This window comes from Aphelocoma coerulescens, chromosome 3, assembly GCF_041296385.1.
Source record: "Aphelocoma coerulescens isolate FSJ_1873_10779 chromosome 3, UR_Acoe_1.0, whole genome shotgun sequence".
NCBI lineage: Eukaryota > Metazoa > Chordata > Aves > Passeriformes > Corvidae > Aphelocoma > Aphelocoma coerulescens.
Window position 1 is genome coordinate 43663050 of NC_091016.1, and position 20725 is coordinate 43683774.

General features: G+C 38.2%; 1 long non-coding RNA gene across 1 annotated transcript; it reads right to left on the bottom strand.

Moving 5' to 3' along the window:
* Positions 1-2720: 2720 nt before the first annotated feature.
* LOC138107215 (uncharacterized) lies at positions 2721-20170 on the bottom strand. Its single transcript, XR_011149327.1, has 3 exons — positions 20131-20170; positions 14584-14652; positions 2721-3259 (listed from the first exon to the last, which is right to left on the bottom strand). It is a non-coding gene; the product is annotated as an uncharacterized lncRNA (long non-coding RNA).
* Positions 20171-20725: the final 555 nt, after the last annotated feature.

Here is a 20725-nt window from a genome sequence, read left to right on the forward strand (position 1 = left end):
TCCCCTTTTCCCTCGCAGTAAATCTTTGCCTGAATAATGCAAGCTCTCTGCTTTTATTCATATTCTCCTCGTTATAGTCCAATGATCATTTTAGCACTTTGGCCGTGGCGCACCACAGGAGCTCCACGTGTATCTGATTATCCATCATAAAATCAAATCCCTTTCAGTCCCTATTTCCCAGCATGGAGTCTTTTCCATCCTACAAGTGTGGCTCACACTGTTCTTCACTGCACAGGCTTCCAAAAAAATGACTTGTTCCATTTCATACAGAAAGTCAGATTGCTCTGTCATTCACCAGCCTTATTTATCATTTAATCCACTACTTTTAGTGGTACAAGAAAACTTCATGGTGAAAATGTCATGTTTTCTTGTCCCATTATAAAAGATAATATCTGAGGGAGATGGACCTTGTGAGGACCAAATCCTCACCATGATCATTCCTTATTTGCAGATATACCTAAATATACTTACATTATATTTTTAATAAAATTCATAGGTATTAGGTTGATTTTCTATTCCTTTATTTTCTTCACAAAATTTCTTCTGGCATGAGTGAGAGCACAGCCTTTCAAAAAGTTTATTACGTCAACAATACTATCCTGATTGAAAAGAACTTGTAATCTTATCAAAGGATGGGATCAAATTAGTCTGACAAAAATTATTTTTGTGAAACTAATGTTGATGGACATTAATTGTGTTAAAGCAATCTCAGCTTGATAGGCCCTTAATTTCCTGGCTTAGTCCTATTATCATTTTTGAATATTGGTACACATTAAATTTTTCCCAACTCGAAATTTGAAAATTCTCATGTTTCAACACTGTGATCACCAAAATAAAATGTCTATGAGGGTCTTTTGCTAGTTCTTTTAAAACTATCAGATGAAAGTTAACTAGACATGCAGATTTTAAAATGTCTAACTTGAACAAACTGCTGTATAACTGGTTAGAATTAAAAGGACTGCATCATCATTTCATTTGATTCTACCATCTGGCTTTCCCCAAATGCAGACTCCAAGTGAATGAGATTCTGCCTTTCATGAACTCTTGTCAGTTCTGCTATCATCATACAGTCACAGAGCAATAATACTATCAGGATTCCCAGTACAACTGGGAACTCCTTTCTCTGCCTTTTCATTCTTGGATCTGCTAACCACAGATGTTTGTCTTTAACATTTTGCTTCCACTGTCTACTTCCTAAAATCCAAGAGAGTTGTTATTATGATTGCTCCAGCTTTTTTCACATTTCATAATGATTTAGAGAAGTTTTTCATTTTACTTTGACCCATACTGTTCTTTCCTCAAGTCACTGCAACAACATCATTCTGAAGTGTGCAATTTGGGCATCTAGTAAAATGTTATTCAACAATGGACAATTATCTTTCTCATGTTTCTGTTTACATTTTCTCTAGTTGATTGTCTCAATATTATTTTCAGCTTTATTAAATTGTCCTTTTCAACCCCCTGAGAATATGTATTCTTGGCAGAACTCACAATAAAAATGTAATCAAGATAAAATCAGTTTCATCCATTTTTTCAGTTCTTTGATTAACTCTTAACTTCATAAGGTCTTGAATAGAGTTAGGCCCCATTAGAAACAATTTTTGTTCATATAGGAAATTGTTATATATAAAATTTTAAAAATTCAAAGGCTGCCTTAAAATCAGCTACTTATATCACGTTTCAAACTGATGCCAACCCATAAAAATATTTGTTCTAGCCACATATTGTAGCTCAGTGGTTGCAGAGCCAATTTCCTTATTCTCTAGTGTGTTTGTGCATTTCTGGCAAGCCAAAGCTAGCAAATTCTCTTGTGCTTTGATCCTACAGAATCCTTCTCTTTTTTTATCCATGGCCTGTAATTTGAACTTGATCGAGGCCATTTTAAAACGGAATCTGTCTCATACAGCTGCATGTTTTATTCAACCTTTTCCACAAAGACTGTTACAGCCATTAATTTTAACATTACCAGCATGGGAATCTTCTTATTTGTTTTCAGAACATCTAGCTTTATGCTAATTATTGAGAAATTTCCACTGTGTATATAGCACATAATAAATGAAATGCTGTATCAGAATCAAACAAGTTGCAATTAATCTATGTTATTTAAATATTTCTAAATTTCACTGTATTGGTTATATTTACCATAGACAAGGTCAGATAAACGAAACCAGTGTGAAATGCCAGGAAAAGCAGATATTCCCTATTTATTTCTCTACAATTCATATTCTTACAGTCCTTCCACAGGTTATAATGAGTATGAAGTATGACTGAGTCTAGACAAATGTGTTAAGGCCTTCTATTAGCAAATTTCTTGGTACAACTGTCATTATTTTTTTAAGTTGCTATGGAGACTTACAAGTTTGAGGCATCACTGTTTCAGTGATTTTCCATAGCAATACTGCTTTGGCTCCAGTGCACACCCCAAAGCAAACGTGAACGTCCTCCAAGATAATTTATGTCCAGTTGAACACACTAAAATATCTACACAATTTCCTAGAATATGGCAGTAAGCAATAAAATGTGAAAAAGGACTGACCTACTTGATAAACCTATTGTTAGATAGAATAAGTTTCATAACTGAGATTTCAATAAAATAAAAGTTAAAAATACATAGCTGGGAGAAAATAGGAAAGGCAGAGTATTTTGTCAAAATAATATTTTTATTCTTTCCCAGTATTTTAGATTTTAAACCTTAAGACCAGGTCACCCCTGGTAAACCTCAGACTTCTCAGAAGATAAAATACTAGACTTTTTCAGGTATATTTTCTTCCCCTTTATGCTTAAACAGAAATAACTATTTTCCTTTTCCTTTTAGCTAATTGCTATTTTATGGAATTGTGGAAGTAATAAATTTTAAGAATTGTGTAGCTCAATGGCAATAATGTCAAATGACAAAATTCTAAACTACCTTTTTATGGACAAAGCATGTAACTATTATGTGGATAAATTAAGAACTCTCACTCATGCAGACATGTAAAATATTGTGTTCTGAATTTAAAATACTCAGAACCTGATGTGTCTTTCACCAAATGCACAGAGATATAAGCAGCCAGGAGTAACTAATTTTACACCGATGGAAGTCAGAGAAAATACAGGAAGTCGCTCCAGGCTGGAAGTGAGGTAGACCTCACCTCCCAGAAGTGCTGGGCAGGGGCAAAATACACTGAAAATTTTTCTTCCCGCCATTTATTTTCACTGATGCTTCTCAGCCTTTTGTTGCATCCTCCATCCGTTTGCATGATGAACCCAAAACAGCCTTCTAGAGAAATAAAAGAGAGCAGTTCAAGTGAGAACCAAAAGCAAAGTCAATCAAAGTAATTTTTGCCATTGTAGTGATACTTCAGACCATGGTTGAGTAATTCAAATAACTGATTCATTAAACAAAAAGGCCACAGAAAAGTTACCTCTGCTAAGAAAGAGATCAAGGTTCTCCCTCAACCATTCAACCCCATGATTTCCAAATCCTTGGTGAGCAGCAGCAGAGGAGATGCCCTCACATGGACATGCAGCCCTTGACCGGGGTTCTAAAGGAGCAAGAGCAGCCCTGCTCCCTCTTATTTCTCATCCTCACTAACATCCCCACACCTGGCCTGCCTTCCTGCAGCTCTCACATAACTCAAGGCTACAGCTGGATGTTTTTCACACATCCAGCTCTTCTTTTTTTATCAGTTTACCGAAGTCTATTAATAAAGAGAAGTAATAATAACAATAAAATCCCTTTCCTGTGTTTCTCTTAATCATTTTATTTCACTGTTTGGAAAAAGCACCAGGAGAGACCTTCAATTTTTTAAACATGTTCTGGCTTTTTATTTTCCCAATGTTTCACATTGAGGGTTAATTTTGTTTGCAAGTATTTTGCTTGCATTGCTAACATATTTTCCATTAACCTACCCCTTTGTAGGCACATCAGACCACAGGATGCTCATCTAAGAACTTTTTTACAATAAAATTGCTGCATGGTGTGTATAACTTTGAGTTTTCACCTCAGTAACATTTTGTTAGAAAAAAAAAAAAGAGCATTTTTCTTCAAACAGCTTGGACTCTGCATGCTGGAGATACTGGCTTATGGCAAGACTACACTGGGTTGCAAGTCTCTGCATGGGTTTTGAACTAGTGACTAACCAACTGAGTGGCCAAACTGGCTCTATGGACACAGATGTGTAAGTTAATTAAATTCTGTGACAAGGAAGCAGAACAGCACTTTCATTTATAACCATGTGGAAAAGTCTTATAAATGTATGACATAGGGCTTAACTTTTTCTGAAAACAAGCTTGCATGGAATACCTCTATTGCAATGCAAGGGAGCAAAGATGCAAGATTGCAGCACCTGGTGTAAATGGGCACTGTACAGAGTATGTACAGGACTAGTATACACGGTCATTTCCTCAGTACAGAGTATGTAGGACATGCAGCAAACAAACCAGTGTGGTTTGATACCATAGATCTGACACTTTCTGGTGTGGAGGATGAAAACAGTCTGTATCTTAAGGTTAAGGGTGAACTTGTTCCCCTAGTCATTTTACTTGTTTATACATGGACATCAAAATGACCAAACTGTGTCAGACCACACATTCATCTATTCTAGTAGCCTAAAATGGTCCCTTTAAATTCATCAAATCACCCTCTAAAGCTGTGATAACGTGGGAAAATTCTGCTTGCGTAAGTAATGTTTTACTTGGAATAAAAATAGTCTGTGATACATGACAATAATAGCACAGTTGAAGTCTGAAGTATCTATCCATTCAAACACTATTAAGAAGAGAAGAGTGGGGGCTTTTGCTATTTTTTCAGCCTCTCAAAAGAAAAGAAAAATCAACATAGCTACAATATGTAAAATGGTAATAAGAATTGAAAATAATTCTAGCTTTCCAATGAATTTCTTCCTAGCCCAGGATTATAAAGCCATGTACTTAGAAAGTGGATTGCATTTGCAGTTGAGAAAAAGCATTCCTATCACCATGCAAAGCTCTTAGAAGGAATATGCCAGAAATGGACATGTGAACACTTATTTCTGTCCAGCAGCTAAAACTCACACTTTGCAAGGAAATTTTTAATAACTTGTGTGACTCTGAATTAATACAAGCAAGTCAGAGGCAGCTGTGAAAAAACACTCTCATACAAAACTGATCTGAGGCTATGAACTGTTATAGATTAATTGCACCCATGCGATTGATCCCTATAGGCACAGATGGACTCTCCCCTCCCAGACACTGATATGTGTCCCCAAAGGAAACAGGCATAAATTAAATGAGAATAATAAGCCTGTTTCACAGAAAGCTCAGTGAGACTTCCATGCAAAGGGAAATGTGCCTTTAGAGCTCTAATTCATCTGAGCCAAGTATGATTAAGAATCATGAAGAAATGGCTGAAACTCTGGGGTAATGGTATTTGAGTGAAGGTATCACTCTGCTTGCACACCCTGACTTTTGACTATTTAACTGTGTATTTTATGTCTGCATAGTACATTGCAGAAGAACACGTACTGACACTGCCTTTCAGCAAGGAATATAGCTAGGACCAATGAACAAAAAAATTCTAACTAGCTGCTAGGGTTCATTTTGAATCCATCTACTGAATATGTGGGACCAGATTTCATTACAGTTATCTCAGGAGACACCCGAGAGCCCCCGGGCTTGGAAATGATGGCTGAGCTCTGCCCAGGATGAGGGTGTACCCGTGGGCATTCTGCCTTCTCACAGCTGACCTCCACCGGGAGCAAAGCCCACAGCTGACTGACAGCCAAAATGAGACATCAATCACAACGAATTGTGCAGATCTTCAATCCTCCCCTTTCTTACAGGGAAAAAAATGAACAAAATTAACATGAAATTACTGAAACTCCACTGAGATGAACAGAATAATTCCAAGCTCAATAAAATTGTTCAGAAAGTGGCTTGGGTTTTTTTACCATCTGACATCTTTATATTAAAAGACTGACATCTTCACTTATGTCAATCTTTTGTTCCATTTTGATTTTTCATACAGGAAATCACTTACACAAAAATCAGTATAAATAAAAAAAAAATAAGGCTTGCCAAAACCCGCATAGGCTTCTTTTTCAAAACAGGTTTGATATTATTTTTAACTAAATCAGGATCATCCTTTACAATACCTGTCAAAAGAAACTGTAACTAAGTTCTCCTCTATTTCAGGATCTGTACAGAAGTACTAAATTCCTTCTGTAATGGTTAGACTTGGTTTATCTTTATCCTACATTCTCTTCACAGGCTAAAAAGATGATGAAATACAGACTTCCTTAAACTAAAAGTGTTGGAAAATGCAGATAGGCATCTAATGACATCCAGATACATAATTCTATGGATAGGATGGATAGGGGAAAGATCCTTTTATTCTGTATTTCAGGTCCAGATAGCACTTGATACGGGACCTGACACACAGGGGATCCTGAATTATGTGAGGTGTTTCAGCTCCCTGTGGTGATGCCATGCACTTCGCAGCATTTATTATCAAGGAGTAAATGGGGAGCCAGAGGCTGCCTCTTTTGCAGAATGAGAACCAAGCGGCCACAGCACCTCAGGACAGGCTCTGTCAAAGGTAGCCATGAAGCAATGCCTGAAGTTGTAACTCACTGTTAGTTCTTTTTCTCAAGCAGATGATCCTTAGACTATAAAAACCTACAGTTTCTGTCAGCTAATGTAGGAAACCCTTTCCTTTAAGTCAGTGGTGTCTGTGCAGTGAAATTGAAAGTCTGGATCCAAACACAGCTGATGACTCACTTGGAAAGCTGCTACAGCCACACATAACAGCACTTGTAATACCGGCCACCTTCTTTTTTTTTGGAAAAAAAAATCCCAACATTTTATGTACAAAAAAGAAAGCAGATTCTCCTTCATTTATGTTAATAAGTTCTATATTCATTGTTGTCTTTTTTCTGCATAGTGAATTTTATTACTTTAAACTCTAAAGGTGAAAGAGTAAGAAGTTATCCTCGTGCTATGAATATATATTAGATTAAGTGCAAATATAATTCTTACAGTGGATGTGCATTTGGTTTGTATTAATTATACCTCTGTACATCTGCCACCCAGTTAGCTCCCAATATAGCCACACAGCTCCAGCAGCTTTACACAACTGAAAGGAGAAAATAAATCATTGCTCTAATGAGAGTTCAAAATTTCATTAAAGAATTTGCTGGAAGAAATATGAAAATAATTCAATCTGTAACAACTCTGGAATAAAAGAGAATATTTCAGCATGTATTGAAACATGACCTAAAAATTCCAGTAAAGCATTCTTCTTTTTTGTATTATTTGAACTGTAAGAAGTCTCTGTACTCTCTAGAGTAAAAGTAAGTTTTCACTCCTGGTAAAATCACAGCATGTGGATTTTTCAGTGTGTTCTATTTTATGTTACTGAACCTCAGATTTCTAAATTGTCAGTTTCATTTATAAAACACCAGAATCTACTAAAAAAAATGTTTGAAATACCAACATTTGTCCTTCAAATATGAGACCTCAAGAGCACTAATTAATACAGATTAATTAGTCAATCTCTCTGACCAAGATCTTATCACTTGAGAGAGTGTGTGTGTTCTAAGATGTTAGTACAGGGTGTTTCTAGTCAGCTTGGCTTGAGGAGAATATAGAGGTGGAGGAAAAGGGAGGGATTTTCTGTGTAAAAAAGAAGAAAACTGATAATGTGCATGATAAATCCACATTTTTGCTGTATTCGTGTGCTGTCAGCTTGCTCCGAGATTCTGAGTTTACACTAACTGATTACAAATAAGCACACAACTGCAGAAGCTCCAGTTTTCCAATTGCTATTGTAAGGAAGTCAATTGTCCTACATATGTAGGGCAGCCCTGGATGTGAGAGATATATTGGCATCTCCACTTGTGACTTTCTGAACATTGCACGATGAATGACGGCTTGGGGAATCACTCCCAGCTGTTTGCTTGTTTTCTTTTGAAAATAGAAGGCATGTTTGACACTGGTATGTTATCTCTGCAGCATAGCTGCAAAGCAATTCCAAGAAGCAAGATAAATTAATTTTTAAGAGGTAGCACATTCCTCTGTGTGGAACATAGAAGACAAGTCACATTTCAGCTTTAAATTAGCTTACAAAACCTATCTTTTAGCTATAAAAAGTAAGATTTTTTAACTGCAGAAACACAACAAATTAGGAGGAGGTTACAATCACTTCTTAAGGGTTTAAAAAATTGCGAGTATCAATTTGGCTTTTGGTTGTTTTGTCACACATGTCACACGTGTGATGGGTCATTTCTGGTCATGCAAAGAGGGTAAGAAATACTGCAACCTAACCCTGAACTCAAGGAAAGAAACAATTAAAGCATAATGTGGCTGTACAGTAAACCAAATAATCATATCAAAAATTATCGCAGAATGGAGCAGGGTTCATTCTTTCTAAAATAAGTGCTATTGGTTCACCAGTAACTTCAAATTACTGATATAAACTTGATAACACTAAAAAAATCCCCCAGTGTTCTGTACAGGATATCCAATTGATTTTATGTTTTCCGTCATTTGTTTAAACAGAGTGGCTTACTTTTGTGCAGATAAGCAGCAGTTTCAGGTGCACAAACAGCAACACATCTGAAAGGAGCCTTATTCTCAAAGGGGTAGCAGCCAGTATGCACTGGACTAGGTCAATATACCCTTTCCAAGTTACCTTCTTTTTCAAAAGAATTTTGGTTACATCCTGAGATTATCACAAAGGAAAGAGGGACAGATTCCAAAGTCTTTCAGAAACTGTGAGTTTAAGGAACACAATCAACACATACTTTGTTTGATGTTCACAAAATATAAACTTGGAGTGCATGACAGAAACTCACTCTCCAAAAAATCAACAAGAGATCTTCAACTATAATGCCAAGAATGTGAAATTCATGCTTTGCTTATGTATAGTTACAGCGAGTGCTTTAGTGAACAAAAGCAACTGCCCAGAAGCCAGCTGTGTACATGTTTTTATCCCTAAAGCAGCTGCTGCATTTGACTATGCCCCTACGGGAGAAAGAGTCTTCTCTCCCACTGGCCACTATATTAAGTAGCTCGCTGTAATTGCTGCACAGCACTTGGCAGGGGCAGGCATGGTAACAGTTAGCATTAATAAAAGTAGAAACTGTTTTCGCAGTTGCATGTCTCACAGTCTCATGTGTGAAACATTCCACATTTCGTGTAGACAAACAGGAAGGACATCTACAGCACGGATGACTGTGGATTGCGACAGAACAAACGCGCCCAGCAAAGAGCGTGTCCATGTGAGCACAGACAGTATCGAAGTTAAGTAATTATGCAGCAAGAAAATATGCAAGTATGATGATTACAGAAATCACTACTTATTTATTTCGTGTTTCAGAGCTCAGTGTGCACTAATAAAAATTAATAACCTCGAGGGACACTTTTAATTTAAACATGAATCTCTTAGTGCATGAAAAATAATGTGTCTGTATGCATGTTTCGATAGATTTTTCCTTACACCTTCATCCGTAGGGAAGGAATGAGTCAGAGCAGCCGGCATATAGCTCTATCTGTACCTGTCTATTCCCAAAATATCACAACAAATATTTAAGGATCTTTTCAACCGACAGAAGTAAAGGTCAGGGTCATAGCAAAGGGCAGTTTGTGGAGGAGGAGATTAGCATTTCTCTAAGTGATTTCTTCTTCCATCTACTTTTTTATATCCTCTATAAACAGTCCTCTCTAATTTCAAACACATTTTTTGAATTCTGCAGCAAAGTCAGTTCTAAAAAGGTATCATCCAAAATAAATGTTTTTCTTGGCTCATTCATCAGCTATCCTGTCTTTTCTAGTATAGATATGGGTGGAAGAAAGCATACGTGTGTGTGTATATTCTGTATATACACAAATATCAGTGTAGCCCCTATTTAGCATTCTGTACCCACACACTACTTATGCAAAGGTATTGACTGGAGAGCTTTGTTACTAAGATTTTTTTTTTTGTCTCTATTTCATTGAAAAATAATTATTTAATAGATTGATTAAATTAGGTTTTATCTGTTTTATCTGACTAGTAGACTAATGCCAGCAGAAAGTTCCAGGTGCTCAGCTCCTTTACAAAACAGATCTTTATTTTGCATATCCAAACACAGGGCAGCTCTCCAGCATCCCACACACACACTGAATTCTCCTCTTTTAAGCAGCTGTAAACTGTGTGCTAGGTCATCTCTGAATTCATAGAGACTGTATCCCCATTTCATTTATTTTTAAAGATTGCCTTTAGATCAGAACTTGGTAAATGGTCTCGGTGGAAGGGTGACCCCTCCACTGCCATCCTCTGACTTGTCACCATCCAGCAATAACCAGCTGCTTCTAAAACAAAACTAAATGCAGTGTTTCCTAAAGACTGTGGCATAGAGTGTTCATTTCATTTGTGTTTTGGCAAGCAGTTTTCCAGGTTTCAGATGAAATTCCTCAGTAATAGTTTTCTCTCTCTCTCTCTAAATGTGTGGCCAAAAAGCATAAAGAACTCGATTCTTAATAGTTTTTCAGTTCAGGTCTTCACCTACTATTTTGCAAAATGAAGAGAGACAAGGAAAACAGAACCAGTAATCTGACAGCAAATCATAGGCATCTCACACAGGTATCATTTATTCCCATTCAAGCTGCTGCCACCAGCTGCATTCAGCCCCATCCCTGCCTGGCTTCGAGCATGTTGGCACAGCCACTGACAGGCCCTGTGTAAGAGACTGGAGGAATCAGGGATGCTGAAGAAAAGACTCCAGAAGCCCCAGCCCTGGCCCCGCACTGGCCGTCAGCACTCTTGGGGCAGCAATAATCCACCCACCCCACTGGCACACCTAAATGTAGGGCTGCTCCCCAAACTCATCACTGACAGCATCTGTGCCTCTCCCCTGCCCCAGGAATGTAGGCCATGGCCTGCCTGCTCATGTTTCTGAGGGCTCTTGGTGAATATTTCCTTCAAGCCTCCTCCAGTTTTTAGCCCTGTACTACCTTCAACAGCTGATCAGTGCTGAGCCTATGGAAAGCTCCAAACAGAACAGTGGAGGCACAGCCCAAGAGTGCAAGAAGATTTTTCTCCACCCTTTGGACTGCACGTGTGGCAAAGTGCATAAACATGATGAAACAATACCTAGGCTAGAAAAAAAAAAGACTATATCAGCTTAAAATGCAGAGTACATGCAGAGTAGCTTGGGGATTTGCTCCTGATTTCAGGCAAAAAGGTAAGAATTCAGGACTTTCTCTTACCACACAGTTTTTGGAGAGAACTAGAAGGGTAACTATAAAGAGGTAGAAATCAGTTCTGGAAATGAGTTTTTGTGTTGTTTGGCTGACTTTCAAAGGATCTGATCATTTTAATACTATATGTATTAAACTGTTCTGTTAATGATGTGTTAAGGTAGTCATGGATTTACTAGAGGTTCTAGGCAGATCAAGGCTACATCTTCCCCACTGGGCACACAAAATCTTGGACAGACATCATTTAGCTATCATTTCAATCAAGGAAAACATAGTAACTCCTTTCTAGAGCTAAACTAATTATTAACATCAATTTTCCTTTTGTTGCACATAATTTCTGCTAGAAGGATGACTCCAGGAATGTTTCATTGCAAATTTTCCATAGCTTTTTCTTCTTTGGTTGCCTTGGTGTATGGCCCTATACTTATACTATTCTCTATGGCCTGGCAATATAGCCAGAGGCATTTTGAATCACTTCACTTTCAGAAGGAGTCGCCTTTGTGGATGTGGTTTTAGCCCACTGGAAAAATAAAGGCTGAAACATACTTGCTAGCCACAAATTTTGCTGTTCCATTGAAAGAGGATGGGTTTGAGCTTTTGAGCCTGCAACATCACCATTAATAATTTACGGAAGACGACAATCCTGTATCACTCATCAAACAATTTAGGCAAAAAACAAAACAATAAATTATCTGCAAAGGTGAAGGGACAGATCACAGGCTATTGATGATCTCCTACAGATGTTGTTAGAGTTACATGGATACACAGAATGAAAAGGCAAAATAGATTCCTCTTTATTGGTCAAGTTCTTAAAAACTGTGAAGATGGTTAGTTTAATTCTATGCTGAAGCATGAAATCTGCCTATGCTAGTTATTAGATTAGCAGGATTTTTTATTATTTACCTTGAAATATTAAGGAACACATTCTTAGTACCAGGAAAGTCCTTTACAGAGAACAGGACACCAGCACATATGGAAAGCCAGGTTTCCCATGTGCATAATTGCAGACTGGCATTTGGGAGAACTGTTTCCTTGTCTCAGGTGTATCACTGCTTATCTGGGTAACCATGGAGAAGTCATTCCCTTGTCTTCTACCACAGCTTCCCCATCAGAAGAGTATGAATAATAATGTCAGGCTTCTTTGGAAAGAACTTTGAAATCTATGGGTGGAGAGCATTGTGTAAGGACAGGGTATTACAGGTAATTTATTTATGGTTTGTTCAGCTGTGTAGATATTAACCTAAGCTGCCCTACAGCAGTGATCACAACAGACTTACACTCCTGGAAGTTAAAGTTCTTCTCTTGTGTTCACTGCCCAAATTCTTGTTCCAATTCCCCTGTCTCCTGCAGCTGACAGGTAGAAGATCCATCACAAGTTCTGGCCCATTTTAGAGCTGTCTTCATAAGTCCTGGGTATCCCAGTGTCCAACCTCCACTGGCTTGGGTGCTTCCCTTCTCATTCCCACACTCCATTTTGTGACAAAATGTCTCACAAGACCCATCCCTTGTAGTGCCACCTGGGCAGTGATCCCCACTGCACTACCTGCACCATGCCAGCCAAAGAAAGAACCTCCTCCTCCCACTTTCTCTGTCTCTCTGTTGAGGGCTGCCACAGTTTGGTTAAAAAAAAAGGGGAAAAAAAAAAAAATATAGCAAAGCACCAAAGTATTTTGTTGTCTGGAAGCACAGCATCTGATAAGGATGTGCATGACTAAAAGCTGCTGACAGCAAATTGGATGAATGCTGGTTTGCACACATCTCCAAGCAAGCAGGAACTCTATCAAACTTGGTTCCCCACCCCATGAGGAAAGATTTTCAAAATAAGGAGCATTCTCCAATCCAGTAAGGTTGAAAAGCATCGCTGAATTAAAGGGGATGACAGGTCGGTTTGCATATTTGACCACTGTTATATGAATTTGACTGGAGAGGAGGAGACCAGCCACCCTAAAGACAATGGCTTCATTAACAATGTGAGAAATCTGCAATGTTAGGATGAAGCCAATCTGGTTTACCTGAAAAATAATATAAATAATGCACAGGATAAGGCCTTGAAATTGCCATAGAAAATACTTTGGGGGGCTCAAAACCTATGTAATAATTAATCACAGTTTCATTAGGTTTTCCCCCAAAGTTTCGTCTCCCTTTTCAAGCACTACCATTCATACGATACAGCTTAGTCACTACCAATTGAAAATTAATTATAGGTCTGATCTAAAAATTAAATCTTCCATCCTGTCTTTATTAATTCCCAAGGCAATTCCTTTCACTTCTTTTTTACCATAATCTGTTTTCAGCCCTACATCACCACTGCCTTCAGAACCATCATTTTACTAACACAGTATTTACGTTATTTTGATTCATAATACACCATCACAACAGAGTCATTCTTGGCGGTAGGTCTGTGCTGCCCTCCTCCCTATTTTTTTTAAATCAAAACAATCCTTTACCATAGCAACTTTTCTTGGCTACCTCCTCATTCCAATAACTTGTGAGCAGCACACACTTGACAACACTGATCAGACCACACTGCCTCTGTGCCAAATGGAAGGCCACTCCTCTTTGGAGCAGTAAATGCAATCCCAAAGTTACAGGATGAAGCTGTTGCAGGTCTCTCAGAAAGCTCATATTCTTTAGAAAGTTACTGAACATTAAAAGTTGCTTGTGCCAAAATTTCGGAACTTAGAAGTAACTCAAGGGAGCAACTCCTCCCTAAGCCTTTTAATTTATGATAGGAAAGGAAGAGCTATAAAAGCTAACAAACTTTTCATAAAACTGGAAAAGGAAAAAAGTGTTCAACTCCAGAAAAGTATCAGACAAGGAACAAAAGGTGCCAAAAGTCATGCTGAACCAACTTCTTCCAACAATACTTAAGTTACTGCCAGTTTGATATTAGATTTCTGGGTACATGTGAAAGCAAGAGCCCACTTATTTAATAAGGGTTGTTATTTTACCTATCTAACCATAACTTTCACAATTACACTTTGTGTAAAAATATCACAATATTATATTTTCCTTCAAAGGTTTTCTACATAAATTTCCTCATGACTTAAAGCTATATATAATATATATATAAATAATTTCAATATTCACACTTATGTTTTCATACTGCAAAACTTTATCAAAGTTAAAGTGCAAGAAAAGGGGCTTTGATTGTTATTGAATGATTTGAAAATTATTGAGAATTATAAATTGTATTTGTACTATCAAAAAAGAAACAGCACTGAGAGTCTCGGTAAGCCATTTCATACTTCCATATCAATACAGTTAAAATAGTTTTCAATTATTTTTATAGTGAAAAACTAATATTTTTCAATTTATTTTTGGTCAGAAATGCCATCATTAGCCTCTAATTGCAAACCAACAACTTAAAGAAAAAGACTTTACCTGCCATTCGTAGAGTTGGATGAAGTTAAAAAATATTCAAGAATGTAACATTTCAGTGCAGCCTAAAACCTGTGGAGATTATTAAAAGTGAGAGATTTTGAAGAGGAAGTAGCTACTATGTAAACATAATAAACAATATCACCATATAAACAGAGAATCCCATAAATTGTATGGCTGTAAAAAGTGGTAGGTTTTTTTATTGGTATAATCTTAGTGATGCAATGCATTCCCTATTTTTCCTGAAAATGACCAAGGTCTTTCAAGGTTCAGTTTCTAGTCTTGTTGCCAGAGATTTGCATGCAGAGATAAGACAAGTGCTGCAGCAGTGGTACAGATATAGTCAAAGGATATGGAGCAGTCATGCTCCTTCTTCTTAGAGCAACCTAGCTCTTACTGCTCAGGTCTACACCTGGAGTATTTGTTCTCTCCAAAGCCATGAAAAACAACAATAGATTCACCTCCACTCCTGAAATGAGCCCTTCTGTCTCTGCTCCTTCTTATAATTTACCAGGGCATCTCTCCTTAGTGTTTTCCTTACTGACTCCAGACTTTGCTCTTTCTAACTCTTCATCACCTCATCTGGCAACTTCACTTGTTCCATGAAACTTGTCAGGCTCTTCATGATGTATCTCCCCAATGCCTTCAAATGCAGCTAATACTGACTGTTCCCCTGGTCCAGGAAAGTTTCTGTTTTCATCTTTACTTCCGCTACTCAGACCCCCACCAGTATGTGTGAGAAAGTGTTTCTGCAGGGCTTGTCAGAAAATCCTCCAGGTCTCATTCTTCAACTTCATTTTCCTACCATAAACATGATCTATATTGGTTAGATTTTTTTCTTCTTTGTAGCCCATAAATCCACCTCTGCTACTCCATTTGCATTGCTAATGTAGGGCTGCTTATCCACTCTTCTTTGGCAACCTGCATTCTCTCCTGTTCCTGAAATAGAAAAGATTTCTCCTCTCCTCTACTGTCCTAGGGAAAACCTCCTAATTGCACATAGCTTAACCAAACTAGGATCAAAGTGTTTTGTTAATGACATTATTAACTGGCAATCATGACCAATATCAATAAAAAAACAGATAAACCATAGTATTATATAACATGAAATGCTCGTAAATATCCATAAGTTTCTAAATTGCCTTCTACAAGTAATCCCAAGAAGGACTGTTACCCCATACACACAACTAAGTACATACTCATGCACACACACATACAGTGGTGTGTGGATCGCAAGCTCTCCTCTCCAGGGAGCTCAAATACTTGCAGACACTTCCAGAGGGAGATGGGGATGCTGTCACTTCCTGAGGACCCGTGCTGCACCCTACAATCCACAATGCACCCCCTGCACCTGCTGAAAAAGCACTCCAGAATGGTGGATACGCACACCCTGAGTTGCTGCCCCCCACGCCATCAGGCTCTCAGCTGGCTGCAGGCTAAAAAGCAAGTTGTTAAAAGCTCTTTTTAAACTTTCTCAACAGCATCGATCTTATTTTGACTATTTTTTATTCAGCATTGATAATGCATGAATTATTGCAGCAGACTGATGCTTAGGTCATGGATGCCTCCTCTACAGTCTACAGAAGTCTGATTTTTCCTCAATTTATTGTTTTGCATTTTGCACCCTTCTCCCTGTAAAATGTGAGAGTTGCAGGGACAATGGCAACAGCCAATTTGGATAGCTGCAAAAAGAGAAACAGGCTTCAATCTATAACCCCAAAACTCTGTGTAAAGACCCAAATCCGTCAAATCTGAAACTTGTTAGAAGAATATAGTGCTTGTCAACATTTTTGTGAACTGTTCCAAAATGTGAATGCTAACTGATTCATTTCAAACTGTTTTAGACATTCCAAGGTTGTTTGGAGTTGTTTTTCTCAGAATGACAATGGAGTATTTTGGAATGAAGCCTGATATATTTTTCATAGGCTGAGAAATTAATAGACTAACTCAGTGAGAGCTCACTTTGTTTTTGGCAAAACTTATTGTGTTTGCATTCTCTATCCCTTTCTTAGTTTGTGTATATTTCTTGTTTCAAACAACCAGTAATATATAGTAATTTGAACTCTGTGCCATGGAAGTGGTTACGTTTTATCAATGCCCTTCAATCAATCCCCAGTTTCATCTTAGTTCCAGCCTCTTCTCTGATCTGAGATATTCTGCATCTTCCCAGACCAGTACCTTTCATAAAAATCAAAGGCTTATGCTTCAAAAAAAAAAAAAAAAGTATCTATATTTTACCTTTCCTTGTCTGACATTTTTGTCTGGGAAAAATCCTAATTAAGACAGAATTTTATAAAAAAGTAAGATATGCCTTTCAGAAATCAAAACTTGCTTGGTAAGCAGCAATTGATTCCAACTTTAATAACAGAAGATGCTTTAAACCACTAATACTGTTACCAGAAGATTATTTGTGAATCTATTAAAAAAGACCTAAAATTAGGTTTATCCAGAAAACATAAAAGTAATTAGCTATATAATATTCACAGGGACTTAGTTGCAGCACCTCTTGTCTGAAATATTTGCATTATATTTCTGTACCTTGCTGATTCACAATTTAATTTCAAGCTCCAGAAGAAAGCTTATCTTCTGTCCTGTATCTTATTTCCTCTATGTGATGTCCTAAATTGCACTTGAAGCCTTGCTTCAGAATTTTTCTAAAGAAAGTTACTTCCTTTGTTTTGGCACTTTCTCTTTGCAATTTTTCCAGTTGTCTTCTTGCTTTCATTATTATTTTTCAAAACATGACTCAAAAGGATTCCATCATGCATTGCAGATGACAAATAGAGATCCTATCCTACCAGATGAACATTTCTGCTGATAGAGAGAAAGTATGACTCATCCTGATTTCTTTCAAAATTGGGCTGCATCAGACCTAAAAAAATCAAAATTCATTAGCTATCCCCATGACAAATGCATGTGAAAGATGGTGCTATTGAATTAACTGTGTTTCTTTCTCTGGCCTATTGTGTGCTATCTTTCCTTGCACATCTACTTAGAGTTCAGTAGTTCAGATTTAACTCAGTGCCAGTGTTCCTTTGTTGTATTGCATGGCATCTCCACATGGAAAGGACAAGATTTTTTTTCCTGCTATTATTCTCATATTCACAATTATAACTTCCTTTATATTGAAATTACCATTTCTCCAGATGCCCTGGAGCCATTCTACAGTCAGGGTACCCCACTGCAGTAGGGCAGACAGGCGACTCCCTGCCCCGGCACGAGTTCACAGACCTGCAGTCTTCATGCACACACAGAAGGGCCCTGCACTGCCAGCTTCTGGCTGCTGAAAAGGGATATCCTGGGAACTCTCAACTTTCTGAGAAGCAGCATTGTTTACCTGAAAATGATCGCTAGGAGTCAAAGAAAGGGTGAAAAGTAACAAGCTGCAAAGCTGATCAGAATGTGTGAACCTAAGATTCAAGAGAAGTCCTTTCTTCAGAGTTTTAGTTTTTCTTTTCTCACAGTACAGTTCCTAGGACCCTTCTCCCTCCTTAGTTTCAGCCCATACAAGAGACATGCAAACATTACATTTCTCAGCAGCAGACCCTGGCTCATTCTTCTATTGACTCTATCAATGCCCACCACTACCTCTTACATATTCACAGGAAATCCTCTGTTTTCCTCTGTTTATGCTCCCTGTTGTCCCACTGAGCCATGACAATTGCACTTAGACCGAGAAAGGCCTCTAAGATAATCTCCCAGACATGGTGTCTGATCTAGTATCTGATCTCCTAGTCTCATTGAATGGGAAGATTTTACTCACCATCTATTCAGCGACATGTTCACTGTTCCAACTGGTAAAAACGTTTGAAAGGCAGAAAATCTTCCAGAGATCTTTCAAAATTCCTCTCATAAAAAAACCTCCATTCACTTGATAGATTGAGATGAGATGCTTTACATAGTCAATATTGTAAGTATGTTTGTGGGCCCTGTTTATGGTCTTATTTCAGTGCAAAGAACAACAGATGAGAACATAATTGAATAGAGAGTTGAAAAGCACCACAGATTAATAAAAAATGGTAAGAACTGAACAATTCAGCTTCTGTAATAGTAAATATGTCTACCCTATTAAAATCCTTAGAAAGAATTAATACAATGATAGATAAGAGCAAACTGATGGATACAATTAATTTGTTCTTTGCAAAGACTTTTGAAAACCAAATCTCCTACAAGTGGCTCTTAAGAATACTTGGAAATCATTGGAGAGTGCATCTACAGCAGAGTTTTAATTCAAATCTTCCCCACTTTCTGTGGTTTGGGTTACAATGTGGAGCTGCCACAGAATGCACAGGTTTCCTTCCAGACAGAGCTAAATCAGAAGATGCAGGCATAAAGCAAACCTGTGATATTTCAAATGCTACCATGTACTTAAGCTCCAGACTGTATCAGAAGAAATCTAGCTGAGTACAAACTCCCAAAATGCAGGAGGCATATACATGAGGAACTGCCAACTGCTTTGTTCTACAGACTTGCTCACCCTGAGATGTTCTGCTGGCTGATGCAGCCTGAGTCTGGGGCTGACATTCATCCTGTAAAAGTTACTATATCAACTTGTCTATCCTAAGTTAGGATGTCCCTTTGGGGCAGTAAAAAATCAGCCTCATGTGACTAATCATCTGTCTTTTGGGTGGTAAAACTAAATCCCTCAAAGCAACTTACTATACAGGGAGAACTGACTTGTCCCAGGGATTGTACTGTAAGGAAGCTGGTGGTGGGAAAAGACTAAGGTGGCTCAGCAGACCAGTGGAGTGAAAGGACTTAAAAGTCAGCTAATGGGCACTGGGGCAGATGGTGGGGCTGGAAGATTTTGGAGAGACCCTGGGGTGTGAAGGTCAAACTGAGAAGGAGCAGTGTACCTTTTTTGAGGTGTCTGTAAAACAGGAATTTATTGCTGCTTGTCTTTTGGCAAACTCTCACCCCTTTCTCAGCCACAGAACAGAGAAGGAGGAGGAGGAAGAGGAGGAGGGGAAGGAAGCAGGAACTTGTTTATGCAGCAAGCTCTCCTCTTACACACAGTCCTTGTGCCCTTTGGCATAGGCAAAGCTGTTGCTTCTGCTACTGCTGGCTATTTACTACTCTGCATGAGCAGCAAGTTGGCCCTGTCTGTCTTGAATGAGACGCCCAAAGAACAAGGGTCTTCTCTGGTGCACCAGCTTACAAGCTGCCTTGCCAGCTCTCCTGACTGACACAGGCTCCAATGGTGCCTGTTACGACTCCCCTCTGCCTGCAGCCATATCCTCAACAGCCTACAGTTCTAACATTTTGATGAGGCTAATTGCAAGTGTCAGAGATGACAAGTGTCCTGAGATAGTTCACTGCAATGAGATCACATCTAGCAGCCAGTATAAATGATAGAGGCTGAGAAAAATGTATGCAAGGTCAACAAGCATACCAAGTGCCCCTGATACCAGGCTCTTATTCTCATATTAAGAAGTTCCAAAAGTTCTCTAATTGTTATCCTTGCATTTCTTTGGAATTTAAACACTTAAAATACATTTCTCTTCACCCATTCTCAGCAAAAAACACACGTTCTCAAGACTGTAGTCTTACCTTGAACATTTCCCTGGTATTTTGCTGCGCTTTGGGTGTCACTTACCCGGCAATGCATCCTGGCCAGCAATCTAAAAAGGGAATTCCAGGTAGTGTTTACACTGGCACTTTCCTGCAGCTCTCTCTTTCCCCTCTGATACAGCTTCTCTGTGTGCAGCATCAAATTACCATGTCGTTTTTCTACTGCCATATTGTATTGCAGTCATAAGAATTCGCTATCTACATTTAGGCCTGTTTCAGTATTCCCTCAGAAGCCAATATTAATAATAATCATCATCATACTTTTCAATATTAATTCTCCATAAAAGATTTCACTAACTGCCTACATGTGCTTTGGATCTCAGCCTCGTGACTCCGTGCTTATTCATAGAAAATATTTTACATAAACTCAGTACAGTGTCCTACTGCTTAGAGAGAAAGACAGCAGTTCGAACGGATCTGTGAAAAACAAGAGAATTAACTTGTTTTGATGAGACCAACCAAGAAGCTTGGCTGAATGTGCTACATCAGAATCTCTGGCACATCTCCTCCACTTTGAGGTACTATGACATCAGCTATTTTTTGTTTATTGAATATCTTGATAAACCAAGGTTTA